The sequence below is a fragment of the Bos indicus genome, chromosome 16 (assembly GCF_029378745.1).
Source record: "Bos indicus isolate NIAB-ARS_2022 breed Sahiwal x Tharparkar chromosome 16, NIAB-ARS_B.indTharparkar_mat_pri_1.0, whole genome shotgun sequence".
Taxonomy (NCBI): Eukaryota; Metazoa; Chordata; class Mammalia; order Artiodactyla; family Bovidae; genus Bos; species Bos indicus.
The window spans coordinates 45415383-45429120 of NC_091775.1; the positions used below are offsets into that span (position 1 = coordinate 45415383).

At 46.7% G+C, this 13738-nt stretch overlaps 1 long non-coding RNA gene and 1 other non-coding gene across 2 annotated transcripts in view; one reads left to right on the plus strand and one right to left on the minus strand.

The window, feature by feature from the left end:
- Window positions 1-2218: 2218 nt before the first annotated feature.
- The window catches only part of LOC139176533 (uncharacterized), a 40976-nt gene continuing 29456 nt past the window's right edge, over window positions 2219-13738 (minus strand). Inside the window, exon 2 of the long non-coding RNA XR_011561002.1 lies at window positions 2219-3629. This is a non-coding gene — a long non-coding RNA (uncharacterized lncRNA). The remainder of the gene's footprint in view (window positions 3630-13738) is intronic.
- On the plus strand, window positions 6612-6715 carry LOC139176597 (U6 spliceosomal RNA). The gene has a single exon (XR_011561052.1). It is a non-coding gene; the product is annotated as a U6 spliceosomal RNA (small nuclear RNA).

Below are 13738 nucleotides of genomic sequence, written 5' to 3' on the forward strand. Positions count from 1 at the left end.
TTCCATGGACATGGATGTACAGGTAACTGTTTTAGTCCCTGTTTTCAATTCTTTGGTGTATGGATGGATACCTAGCAGTAGAATTGCTGGGTTGTACGGTAATTCTATGTTTAACTTTTTGGGGAACTACTAAACCATTTTCCACAGCAGTTGTGCCATTTTACATTCCTACCAGTAATGTATGAAGGTTCCAATTTCTCCACATTGTTATCAACACTTACTTCCCTTTAAAAAAATTTTTTTTTTAAATTATGGCCATTCCAGTAGGTGAGAAGTGGTATCTAACTGAGGTTTTGATTTGGATTTCCCTAGTACTTTCGCCTGGAAAATCCCATGGACAGAGGAGCCTGGTAGGCTGCAGCCCATGGGGTCCCGAAGAGTCAGACATGACTGAGCGACTTCCCTTTCACTTTTCACTTTCATGCATTGGAGAAGGAAATGGCAACCCACTCCAGTGTTCTTGCCTGGAGAATCCCAGGGACGGGGGACCCTGGTGGGCTGCCATCTATGGGGTCACACAGAGTCGGACACGACTGAAGTGACTTAGCAGCAGCAGCAGCAGCAGCAGCAGTGTCTAATGATGTTGAACATCTTTTCACGTGCTTTTTGGCCATGTGTTTATCCTCTTTCCAAGTCACTTGGCCATTTTTCAATCAGGTTGCCTTGTTGCTAAGCCCTAGATTTCTTTATATTTTCTGGATTCTATCAGATATATGATTTTCAAATATTTTCTCCCATCCTGTAGGGTTTTTTTTTCCACTTTCTTGTAGTGTCCTTTAATATACAAAAATTTCTAAGTTTGATGAATTCCAATTTATTTTTTTCTTTTGTTGTTTCTGTTTTGGTATCATGTTTAAGAAACCATTGTCAAATCCAAGATTATGAAGATTTGTCCTCACGTTTTCTCCTAAGAGTTTTATGGTCTTCACTCTTATTTAGGTTTCTAATTCATTTTCAGTTAATTTTTATATATGGCATAATCTAAGTGTTCAATTTCATTCTTTTGCATGTGGATATCTAGTTTTCCCAATGCCATTTGTTGAAGAGAGACTGTCTTTTCTGCATTGAATAGTCTTGGCACTCTTATTGAAAATCAACTCACTATATATACAAGTTTACTTCTGGGTTCTCTATTCTATAGGTCTATATGTCTATCCTTATGCCACTGCCACTGTTTCAATTACTTTAGCTTTATAAGACATGACCTAGCCTTTTTTGTTTTTGTTTTTGGCTTCCTTGTGTGGTTATGTGGGATCCTAGTTCCCTGACCAGGGACCGAACCTGAGCTCCATGCATTGAAGTGCAGAGTCTTAACCACTGAACCACCAGGGAAGTCCCATGACCCAGCCCTTTACATTCATCATTTCATTTACTCCTCACCAAACACTATGAAGTAGGCACTCTAATCATTCTTAGAGGCCTAAAATGTTAGGTGTCTTACCCTAAGTCACAAAATTGGTGGGTTGCAAGTTGCCCTTTGCAAGGTGACATTGCAAGTGCTCCCAGGTTGACAGACACACAAAAGGTGTGAATTCTCATGTCTTTACCTTAAAAACAACCTCCATAGCTAAGTGATGTCTTGCCAGGCCTTTGGCCACTAGGATCCCAAAACCAGGATCTTCCAGGAGGAAGAAAGTGATCCCAAGCAGCTCTCATCAAGGTGAGGACAAGGAGGTACTTCCTCCCAAAGGCCACAGACTCCTTCTGGAGACGGCTGCTTACAAACTCCCTTTGCTCAAAGAGCTGAAGCTGCCCTCTTTGCACCCCAGCTAAATTTGACCTTAAAAGGAGACCTAGGACTTCTCCAGTGATCTAGTGGTTATGACTCTCCATTCCCAGTTCAGGGAGTGCAGGTTCGAACCCCGGTCAGGAAACTAAGATCCTGCATGCTATTTAACCAAAACCAGAAAAACAAAAATTTAAAAAATGAAAGAGACCCTGGAGCTGTTTGGGTTTGCCTGTCTCTGGCCATACTGCTGGGCAGGTCTTGCAAGGAAGTTTACTTCTGGCCTGCTCAACAGTCTGGGTATGTCTGCTTGTTCACGAGTTCCCTGTCAGGACACTGGGGCTACGACTCTTTGAGAAACACTTCAAGCTGAGAGGGGTTCTGCCGTCTCCCCTTAAATGGACAAGCACACACACACACCTGCCCCCCATGACCCTTTATCCCCCTACTGTGCTGAATTTTCCTTCAAAGCCAAAAACATCACTCAAAATGTTCAGCATCTGCTTTTTGGTCTTCCTTCAATAGGATGTAAATTTCGGGAGGATTTACTTTGCAGGAACTTAATTTTGCTCACTGCAGTGTGTCTGGAGCCAAGAATGGAGCCTGACAGAGCAGGGGCCTCAGGCATAAACAAGTGTGTGGACCAGACACTCGGTCCACATTAGCCACACTTCAGGCCATGCATGAGGTATGCAGCCACCTCTGCAGGGAGGACTCAAGCTCAGAAATTTGGGTGGGTGCTGAAAATGAAAAAGAAAGAAGGCCTTTTTTTGTTTTTGGCCACAATGTACAGCAGATGGGATCACAGTCGCCTGACCAGGGATCAAACCTGCGCCCCCTGCAGTAGAAGTGCAGAGTCTTAACCACTGGACCACCAGGGAAGTCCCAAGATTTTTTTTTTTTTAATTGCAGAGATTTAAAAAAAAAAAAAATAGTGGTTGATGTCCAAGAGCATGACCTTAGAAGGAATCAGCTAAAGCAGAGGGCAAACCTGAAGAATGGAGTCCATCAGATCTTCAGATGTTTTCAAAAGGCGGGATCATTAGGAAGGTAACCCTTTGGACCTGAGTGTTCCCAAGTTTCTGGATCGTGGAGGCTGGGGCCTCCCTGGACTGTAAGACAAGAAATGTCAGCCTGGGCTGCTGGACCCCTCAGGGAACAAAGATGTTTTCCAGGTTCATCCGTGTGGTGGCTTGTAAATATTTCACTTGTTTTTACATTTCATTGTATGGATATGCCACTACTAACTGATCAAAGGTTTCAAAGGTTTACACCTATGTTTCTTTCTAAGAGTTTGATAGTTTTAACACTTGCATTTAGATCTTTGACCCATCTGAATTAATTTTTGTGTAAGGTATTACATGTGGATTTCGGGGGCTCCCTGGTGGCTCAGATGGTAAAGAATCTGCTTGCACTGTGGTAGACCTGGATTCGATCCCTGGGTTGCGAAGATCCCTTGTGATTCTTCAATTGCTGGACATTTGAGTGTCCCAGAAGTGGAAACACACTTTTTGCCTGTTATAAATAATGCTGCTGTGTACATTTGTGCACAGGTTTTTGTGTGGACATAATTTTTTTAAGCAGAGTCCAGGAATTCTTTTTTTTCTGGCTGTGCTGGGTCTTCATTGCTGCACAAGGGCTTTCTCTAGTTACAGCGAGTGGAGGCTCCTCTCTAGTTGCGGTGCACAGGTTTCTCATTGTGGTGGCTTCTCTTGCTGCAGAGCACGGGTTCTAGGGCACACAGGCTTCAGTGGCTGTGATACACGGGCTCAGTTCCTTCGAGGCATGTGGAATCATCCTGGGCCAGTGATGGAAACCACCTCCCCTGCACTGGCAGGTGGATTCTTAACCACTGGACCACCAGGGAAGTCCTGGACATGTTTTCCTCCTCTTGGTTGTATACCTAGAAATGAAATTGCTGGGTCATATTTTTACTCTGTGTTTAACTTTTTGAGGAACCACTGAAGTATTTTCAACAGTGGCTGCACCATTTTGCATTCCCACCAACACTGGGAATTTTCCACATCCCCACCAACATTTATTTTCTGGTTTTTTGAACAGTGTTATCTTATTGAAGTTCTGATTTCATTTCCTTAACAGTTAATGATGTTGAACATCTTTTCAGTGTGCTAATTAGCAATTTGTATATCTTCTTGGAGAAATGTCTATTCAAATCATTCAGCCCATTTAAAAAATATTTTATTTGTATTTATTTATTTGTCTGTGTGGGATCTTTAGTTACAGCATGCAAAGTCTTAGTTGCAGCATGTGAGATCTAGCTCCCTGACCAGGGATTGACCCTGAACCCTCTGCATTGAGACCTTGGAGTCTCAGCTACCGGACCACCAGGGAAGTCCTGGCTCATTTCTAAATTGGTTTACATCTTTTTGTTACTGACTTGTGAAAATTCTTTATATATTCTGGATACTGTCAGATCTATGATTTGCAAATATTTCCCCCATTCTGTAGCTTGCTTCTTACTTTCTTGATAGTGTCTTTTGATACACAAAGGTTTTAATTTGGATGAAGTCAAATGTATTTATTTTTTTCTTTTCGTGCTTGTGCTTTTGGTGTCCTATTTAAAAGACACTTGTCTAATCCCAGGTCTTGAATATTTACACCCATGTTTCCTTCTAAGAGTTTAACAGTTTTGGCTCTTAGATTTCTGTCTTGGATCTATTTGAGTTGATTTTTGTGAAAGCTGTGGCATGTGGATATCCACTGGTCCTAACACCTTTGGTTGAAAAGATGTCATTTTCACCTAAGTCATAACAACTGTCAACAGATCACTTCAAAACTGTCAGAAATGTGGTGTTTTTAGAGAATGTTTTCCAATGTCATGGCCACCCAGCACACTGCCTCACCCTTGGCTGTGCTTCTTGTTATCTTAAAAATATATATATATATGTATATATACATATATATATAAACCCTTAGGGTATGGTCAGGGCTGTCAAAACTGCTGCTTTAGCTGAGCTCAAACCTAGCTAGGATTGGGAAAACAAAATTCCCATGTCAGTGTGAAAACTTCAATCTGTCTGCTGCTGTGGAACTAGGACTCCAGACATGTAATACCTGGGGCCGCAGGGGTGGAAAGGACCCCAAGCCCTCCCCCAGCTCTCAGCACCCACGGAACAAGAGCAAGGTGACCCTCCATCCAACATCCTAGGGTAAAAGTCAGGTCTAGGATAGGGTGAGGCAAAAGAGGACTGCGGGGCAAAAAATGTAATGAGACTCTTGATCCTGCTCTCTTATCCTGTCTGCTCCATGGGCAGAAGGTAAGCTAGTAGTTCCAGTAGTCAGGTACAGATGTGAGAGCTGGCCCATAAAGTAGGCTGAGCACCAAAAATTTGATGCTTTCGAACTGTGGTGGTGGAGAAGATTCTTGAGAGTCCCTTGGACAACAAGGAGATCAAACCAGTCAATCCTAAAGGAAATCAACCCTGAATATTCTTTGGAAGGACTGATGCTGAAGCTGAAGCTCCAATACTTTGGCCACCTGATGGGAAGAGCTGACTCATTGGAAAAGACCCTGATTCTGGGAACGATTGAGGGCAGGAGGAGAAGGGGGCAACAGAGGATGAGCTGGTTGGATGGCATCACTGACTCAACAGACACGAATTTGAGCAAACTCCAGGAGACAGTGGAGGACAGAGGAGCCTGGCGTGCTGCAGTCCATGGGGTCGCTAAGAGATGGACAGGAATTTGTGGCAGAACAGTCTGGGCTCTTGGGGGTGGGCTAGGGCTGCTTTTAGCCACCAGGGGGCACTGCGGGAGCTGCCCTGAGCCCCTTAGTCTCTGCTTGATTCTGCCTGCTGGGCCCATCCCGCTGGCTCTAACGCTGGCCAGCCTCCCAGCTCTCCCCTCCAGCCCCAGTTGACTCTACTCTGTGGCTGACTCAGGGGCCTGTGGTTGGGGCCAAGCTGGTCCAGAGCTCTGGGCAAAGCTTGGTGAGTGGAGCTGTCACTGGGTGAAGGGAAATTCCCAGACAGCAGGTCCCTTCTGCTCTTCCCTTGTTGCACAGATGCTGTGTTGAGGCCACTCCAGAGGCCACCACAGAGGCCGCCGCAGCATCAAGGGGACACGGCCCCAGGGACCTTGTCCTGGCTTGTTTTGCTCTCTGAACTTTTTAGGATGCATGTCCCTCCCTTCAATTTCGTTCATGTTGAGGACTTTTGTTCAGTCTTTCCGGGGACGAAGGAAACAAGAAGGAAACAGGCAGAGAGACACGCCTCCTGTTTTGCTGTGCTTCCCCTAAAACCAAACTCTGGGGTCAAGCCAGGGGTCTCAGCTCTCCTGCCCCAGCCTCCCGGGGCCTCAGCCCAGCATGGCCATGTTGGGTGTCACCGGAAAAACAGCATAGGAGCACTGGGGTGGCTCTTTCTGGGCAATGCCAGCAGGCAGGCTGGGAAGGAGCAGGGCCCAGATGGCTGCACGGGGAGGACGAGTCCAGGAGCACCTGCCCCTGAGGAAACCACAGGCCCCTGGACGCCTCTGTGCTCAGACGGCAGTTCGAGCTGGGAATTTCCCATACCCTGAGTGACAGCACCTGTTTCCAGGGGTGCCCTGGGGTTGGGTTTCTGGCCTCGAAGTCTGCTCTGCTTTGCTGTCTGTTCCTCTCTGATTTCATTCAGGGAGAAGCAGCAGTGACTTGAGAGGCAGGGAGGCCTGGTGTGGGGAGGGGATAGTCTGGGGTTGGGTGGGGTGGGGGGGCAGTGATCATATCCTTTAGTCTCTCCCTTCTGGCATCAGGCTCACACCTTCCCCCAGCTTTTCCAGAATGTTGGCCCCACCTTAACTGCCAACATCAGACTCAACCAGCCTCCAGACAAAAGGTGCTGAAGTACTTGACAGAAAGAGCCCGTGGCATCAAAAGATTTTTGCAGTACTTGCTTCGGCAGCACAAATACTAAAATTGGAATGACACAAAGATTAGCATGGCCCCTGCATGAGGATGACACCCAAACTGGTGAAGTGCTCCATATCTGGGGGTCGTTGGTAAAGGGGTAGATGGACCTAGAATCTGTCACACAGAGTGAGTTAAGTCAGAAAAAGTAGTATCAGCTATTAAAGCATGGATATGCAATCCAGAAAACTGGTACAGATGAACCTATTCCCAGGGCAGGAATAGAGACGCGGATGTATAGAACGGACATGTAGACACAGCAGGTGAAGGAGAGGGTGGGATGAACCGGGAGATTAGGATTGACATATATACACCACCATGTGTAAAATAAATAGCTAGTGTGAACCTGCTACAAAGCGCAGGAAGCTCAACTCGGTGCTCTGTGATGACCTAGGGGGTGGGATGGAGGTCATAGAGGGCTATATATATATATTTGTATATACACGTATAGCTGGGCTTCCCAGGTGGCACAGTGGTAAAGAATCCACTTACCAATGCAGGAGACTCAAGAGACTCGAGTTCAATCCCTGGGTCAGGAAGATCCCCTGGAGAAGGAAATGACAACCCACTCTAGCATTGCCTGGAAAATCCCATGGACAGAGGAGCCTAGCAAGCTCCATGGTGCTGCAAAGAGTCAGACATGACTGAACGACTAAACGCGCACACACACATATAGCTGATTCATTTCACCGCACGGCAGAAACCAACACAACGCTGTAAAGCAATTATACCCCAATAAGAAAGTATATAGCTGGACTTCCCCGGTGGTCCGGTAATTAAGAACCTGCCTGACAATGCAGGGGACACGGGTCTGATGCCACATGCCAACTAAGCCTGTGTGCCACAACTACTGAGCCGGAGCTCTAGAGCCTGTGAGCAACAACTTCTGAAGCCCAGGTGCCCTAGGGCCCATGGTCTGCAACAAGAGAAGCCACCGCAATGGTGCTTGGGCTCAAGCACCACAGCTAGAGAGTAGCCCCCATTCGTTACAACTAGAGAAAGCCCATGGGCAGCAATGAAGACCCAGCGCAACCTAAAATAAATTAACTAAATTTTTAAAAATTATAATAATAATAAATTTTAAAAAATCTGGCTAAATAGAAAAAAATTAAAAAAATAAAAGACCCTTGTCTCTGGCCAGCTCCTCCATAAGATCTGGAAATATTAGCCCTGGAGAACTCTGAATCCTGGAGCAGAAATAGAGATAGTGGCCAAAAGAGCAGAGGCTTGATCCTCATTTGTCTGGCTTCCCTGATGGCTCAGATGGTAGAGTCTGCCTGCAATAAAGGAGACCCAAGTTTGATTCCTGGGTTGGGAAGATCCCTTGGAGAAGGAAATGGCAACCCACTCCAGTATTCTTGCCTAGAAAATCCCATGAATAGAGGAGCCTGGCAGGCTACAGTCCATGGGGTCGAAAAGAGTCGGACATGACTGAGTGACTTCACTTCTTTTCTCTGGCCTCAGGGGAGGCTGTGTACTAGGGGCTTGCAGTTTGGGGTGTGGCCCCTCCTGTTGAAAGAAGCCCATTTGCTCAGGTTAATCCACTGATTAACATAGGATTCATGTCTCCATTCCCACTTCAAGTGACCTTGGAATACAGACTTAGTAATTAACCACTGACCCCAAGTGTTGGAATCCAAAATGAAATGCCCCTGCCCTTGTGGGTGTCCTTTGTCTTAACCGCACCTGCCTAATAAGGGCCACCGACTCTATTCACAAAGCTTACTGCGCATTCATACAAGGGGGTAGGGAGCTCTTCAAGGTTGTTGGCACAGGGGATTTGGAACAAAATCCCCCGATAAACTGTACATAGACTCGGGGTGACATGTCATCAGACAGCCCTTGAGATCTTGGGGTGTAGCTTTTGCCAGAAATGATGTCTGGGACTTCACTGGCTGTCCAGTGGTGAAGACTCCATGCTTCCAATGCAGGGCGCACGGATTTGACACCTAGTCAGGGAAGTGAGATCCTGTCTGCTGCACAGCGTGGCAAAAAAAATTTTTTTAATTTAAAAAAGAAATGATGTCTGTTTCCCACAAGCCCACAACAGAGCAGCTGCATTTGTCAAACCAACAGTGATGCTGGAAATTCATGCAGGCACTTCCACAGACTAGCTCCCTCCCTTGATCTCTTTTTCTCTATAAGGGATTTCTCCTCCACCTCCTCTTTTTCCTCCTCCACCCCTTCTTCTTCCTCCTCCACCCCTAGACGTTACAAGAAAACATCTGTGAGATAACAAAAAATAATAAAAGTTTACAAGATACCAAGCTTATAAAGTTTTGTGTACAAGTCCCTGTCATGGTTCCTTCCTCCTCTGAGATGGTGGATGGAAGCTTTGTTCGCTTGTCTCTAGCTGTCTCCTTCCTAGAAGGATGAGGAGCCCCTAGGGTGACTGCAGAGGAGGTGGAAGGAAACACACGGAGGGCACCCTGGGCTCTGCTGAGGGTCCCACACTCCCTGGGGCTGATTTGATCCAAAGGAGAAAGCAAAGGCCAGTGCTTGTTCACCTGGCCTCTTCTTTCTTCTTTTTTTTAAAATTAAATTATTTATTTGGCCGGGCTGGGTCTTAGCTGTAGCATGAGGGATCTAGTTCCCTGACCAGGGATTAAACCCAGACCCCCTGCATTGGGAACGCAGAGCCTTAACCACTGGACCACCAGGGAAGTCCCCTTCTTAGTTTTTTTAAGCACCTGGGTCAGGACCTTGTCAGGGACTGAATTTTATTTTATTTGGCCACATCACAAGGCTTGTGGGACCTTAGTTCCCAGACCAGAGATGGAAACCGGGCCCTTGGCAGTGAAAGCATGGAGTCTTAATCACTGGACTGCCAGGAAATTACCAGGGGCCTGATTTTTTTTTTTAAGACATACCTTAAAAAAAATTATTTATGTATGTATTTATTTTTGGCTGTGCTAGGTCTACATTGCTGTGTGGGTTTTCTCTTATTGCAGAGAGTGGGGCCTGCTCTTCATCTCAGCGCTCAGGGTTCTCATTGCAGAGGTTTCTCTTGTTGTAGAGCTTGGATTCTGGTCTGCAGGGACTCAGTAGTTGTGGTGGAAGGGCTTAGTTACTCCAAGGCATGTGAGGTCTTCCTGGACCAGGGATCAAACCCGTGTCCCTTGCATTGGCAGGTGGATTTACTGGACCACCAGGGAAATCCTAGGGGGTAGATTTTAAAGGTAAACACAGTTTATGGAGCAGAGACAAGCTGAAGCTAAGTACTATTGTATTGTTTAGTTGCTAAGTTGTGTCCAACTCATTTGCGACCCTGTGGACTGTGGCCCTCCTGGCTCCTCTGTCCATGGAATTCTCCAGGCAAGAATACTGGAGTGGGTTGCCATTTCCTCCTCTAAGGGATCTTTCCTATTCAGTGATCAAAGCCGAGTCTCCTGAATTGGCAGGCAGATTCTTTACCACTGAGTCAACTGGCAAGCCAAAATACTGCTGAAGTATACATCCTGGGGAGGGCTGGGATGGTGCTTCAGAGGCTTGATGGACCAGCTGGTGGCAGTGTGGAGTCTGGAGAGAACACGGATTTAGAGTCCGCTTGGTTCAGGACTTTTCATTTGCAAATGTCAGTGAGCAATTCAAATCTCAAACCAAAAACAGAGAAGGCAATGGCACCCAACTCCAGTACTCTTGCCTGGAAAATCCCATGGATGGAGGAGTCTGGTGGGCTGCAGTCCATGGGGTCGCTAAGAGTCAGACACAACTGAGCGACTTCACTTTCACTTTTCACTTTCATGCATTGGAGAAGGAAATGGCAACCCACTCCAGTGTTCTTGCCTGGAGAATCCCAGGGATGGGGGAGCCTGGTGGGCTGCCGTCTATGGGGTCGCACAGAGTCAGACACGACTAAAGTGACTTAGCAGCAGCAGCAGCAAACCAAAAAGAACATTTACTGGCTTATGGCTTCAGGCAGGGCTGGATCCAGAAGCTGAAAGACTGTCACCAGTACTCAGTAGCTCTCCATCTCTCCACTCTGCTGTCCTGTGCTGGCTTTACCCACTGTCAGGCTCTCCAGGCTTGGCGGCCCCCACATGTTTATGTTCAGCTCAGCTGCCCCAGCTTTCCTCTCCCAACTGTTCGAGCCAAAATCCTAAGCCTGATTCTTATTGGCTTGAATTGGGTCACGTGCCCATCTGTAAGCCAATCATTGAGGGTGAAATTACTTCCTGGGCCTGAGTCACATGTTTACCCCAGATTCTGGGACCAGGTTAGTCTCACTCAACAGTGTGAGCTGGGACCTCCCCAGTGGCCCAGTAGCTAAGACTCTGGACTCCAAATGCTGCTGGTTGGAGTTTAATCCCCGGTCAGGAAACTAGATCTCACATGACGCAACTAAGAATTTCCACACTGCAACTAGAGATTCTGAATGCTGCAACTAAGACCCAGCACAGCCAAATAGATAAATATTAAAAAAAAAAAAAAATGCCCACACAATATGAACTAAAATTAAGGGGCATTTCCCAAAGGAAGATGCAACTAGAAAAAGGGTGAATGGATGGTAGGCAAAAACTTCACAGACTCTCTCAGAGCAGCAACTTCTGCCACCACCTGGCTGTGTGACTTTGTCCAGGCCCCTTATCTTCTCTGAGCCTCAGCTGGAAACACAACTTGTTTCAGTCTTCATGTCCTTTCCTTTATAAAAACAAGGATGTGACAGAGGTATCCTGGGGCTCCTACTGTATTTGAAACCTCCATTGGACTAGATTATGAGGTGATTTATTAAGAATTCGGTTCCTTTGGCCTTGATAAGCAAAGGATGAGGAAGAGGAATGGAAACAATGATGCTGGCAAAGCATCAGAGTTTGCTTCCCCTTACGTTTCCTTAGAAGCGTTCAGCAAAGGGAAGGACAAAGTGGAGCCCGGATGCGCAGGAGACCCAGCTCAGGGCACAGGGGAGCAGGCAGCCCTGTCAAGGTCCTGGCCTGGCTGAATTTGTGTTAGAATCTCAATTCACCCTCTGGGGCCTTGGAGCACTCAGAGCTGAGCACAGATGGAGTCTGGCACCTCCATCTGGCCCTCTGTTCTTCTTGGGAAGGCCTGAGCCAAGGGGTCCTTACCTGTTTGCAAGGCATCTGGACAAGGTAGCATGTTGGTTTCAGGGTCCCAGGCACAGCTGGTCCCTGAGCACAATTCTGAGAGGTGGCTGCTTTCCCTTGGAGCCCTCAGGGCACTGCTGGAGGCTGGCCTGTGTGCAACTGACAGCTGACCTATTTATGAGTAACCTTTCTTTACCACCACTCTGCTGGTAACAAGGCTGGATGCATCGTGGTTCAGAAGAGGTGAGGGACGACCCATCACTCCTTCTGTTTCCCAGTGACTCAAAACCGGTTTGCCTGGAGCTGTGAATAAAACCCCAGATTCTTCCAGCTACTCCTCCCAACATCTCTCTTCTCTTCCTGGCATCACTTATAGGAGGGTTTCTTTGCTGTTATGTTTATCACAGTTTCCTATAGAGTTGTTTTTAAAAATTTTTATTGGTATACAGTTGACCTACGGTGCTTTGTTAGTTTCAGGTGTACAGTAAAGAGAATCTGTTATACATTTACATATATCTCTTTTTAAAATTCTCTTCCCATATAGGTCTTTACAGAGTATTGAGTCCAGTTCCCTGTGCCATAGAGTGAAGTGAAGTGAAGTCACTCAGTCGTGTCCAACTCTTTGCGACCCCATGGACTGTAGCCTCCAGGCTCCTCTGTCCATGGGATTTTCCAGGCAATAGTACTGGAGTGGATTGCCATTTCCTTCTCCAGGGGATCTTCCCGACCCAGGGATTGAACCCAGGTCTCCCACCTTGTAGACAGACGCTTTACCGTCTGAGCCACCAGTGCCATACAGTAGGTCCTTATTAATTATCTATTTTATTATTATACTGTATATATGTCAATCCCAGTCTTCCAATTTATCCATCTCCTCTCCCATAGAGTTTTATTCTCAAAGTGTATCAGAGTGACCTTTCCTGAACAGTCACTAGCCATCACATGCATGCATGCTGTGTGCTATGTCGCTCAGTGCTATGTCGCTCAGTCATGTACGACTCTTGTGTCCCCATGGACTGTTGCCAGCCAGGCTCTTCTGTCCATGGGATTCCCCAGGCAAAAATACCAGAGTGGGTTGTCATTTCCTACTCCAGGGGATCTTCCCAACCCAGGGATGAAACCTGTGCTCTTCTGTCTCCTGCATTGGCAGGCAGGTTCTTTACCTCTTGCGTCACCTGGGAAGCCCCTAAGCCAATACACTACGACTAAAAATGGAAGAGAAAATACATGGAAACATGAACCGTTATTTAAGAAGAAAAAACTGACCACCCTTCTGGTTCCAGTTACTAGGGGGTCTTTGCTCTGCTGAGCTCACTGTGTCTGCTCCCAGAGGACTCAGCCCACCGTCCCTCTAACTGTTGGTCTTTGGGACCCACTTCATGACTTTCCATCTGTTGCCTCCCACCAACTCTCTGCCACCTCAGTCCTCAGTCCACAGCTGGGGGTGGGGGTGCAAGGCAGTAGCACCATCCCTGAAACAATGTTTGCAAGTCAGATGGTGGCTGCGGCCATGAAATTCAAAGAAACTTGCTTCTTGGAAGGAGAGCTATGGCAAAACTAGGCAGCGTATTAAAAAGCAAAGACATCATTTTGCTGACAAAGGTCCATATAGTCAAAGCTGTGGTTTTCCCAGTAGTCATGTTCAGATGTGAGAGTTGGACCATAAAAAAGGCTAAGCACTGAAGAACTGATGTTTTCAAATTGTGGTGTTGAGAGTCCCTTGGACTGCAAGGAGATCAAAGCAGTCAATCATAAAGGAAATCAGTCCTGAATATTCATTGGAAGGACTGATGTTGAAGCTGAAGCTCCAATACTTTGGCCACCTGATGGGAAGAGCCAACTCATTGGAAAAGACCCTGTTGCTGGGAAAGATTGAAGGCAAAAGGAGAAGGGGGAGGCAGAAGATGAGACAGTTAAACAGCATCACTGACTCAATGGACATGAGTTTGAGCAAACTCCAAGAGATAGTGGAGGACAGGGAAGCCTGGTGTGTTGCCGTCCCTAGGGTTGCAAAGAGTTGGACACAACTCAGTGGCTAAGCAACAGCATGACTTACCTTTG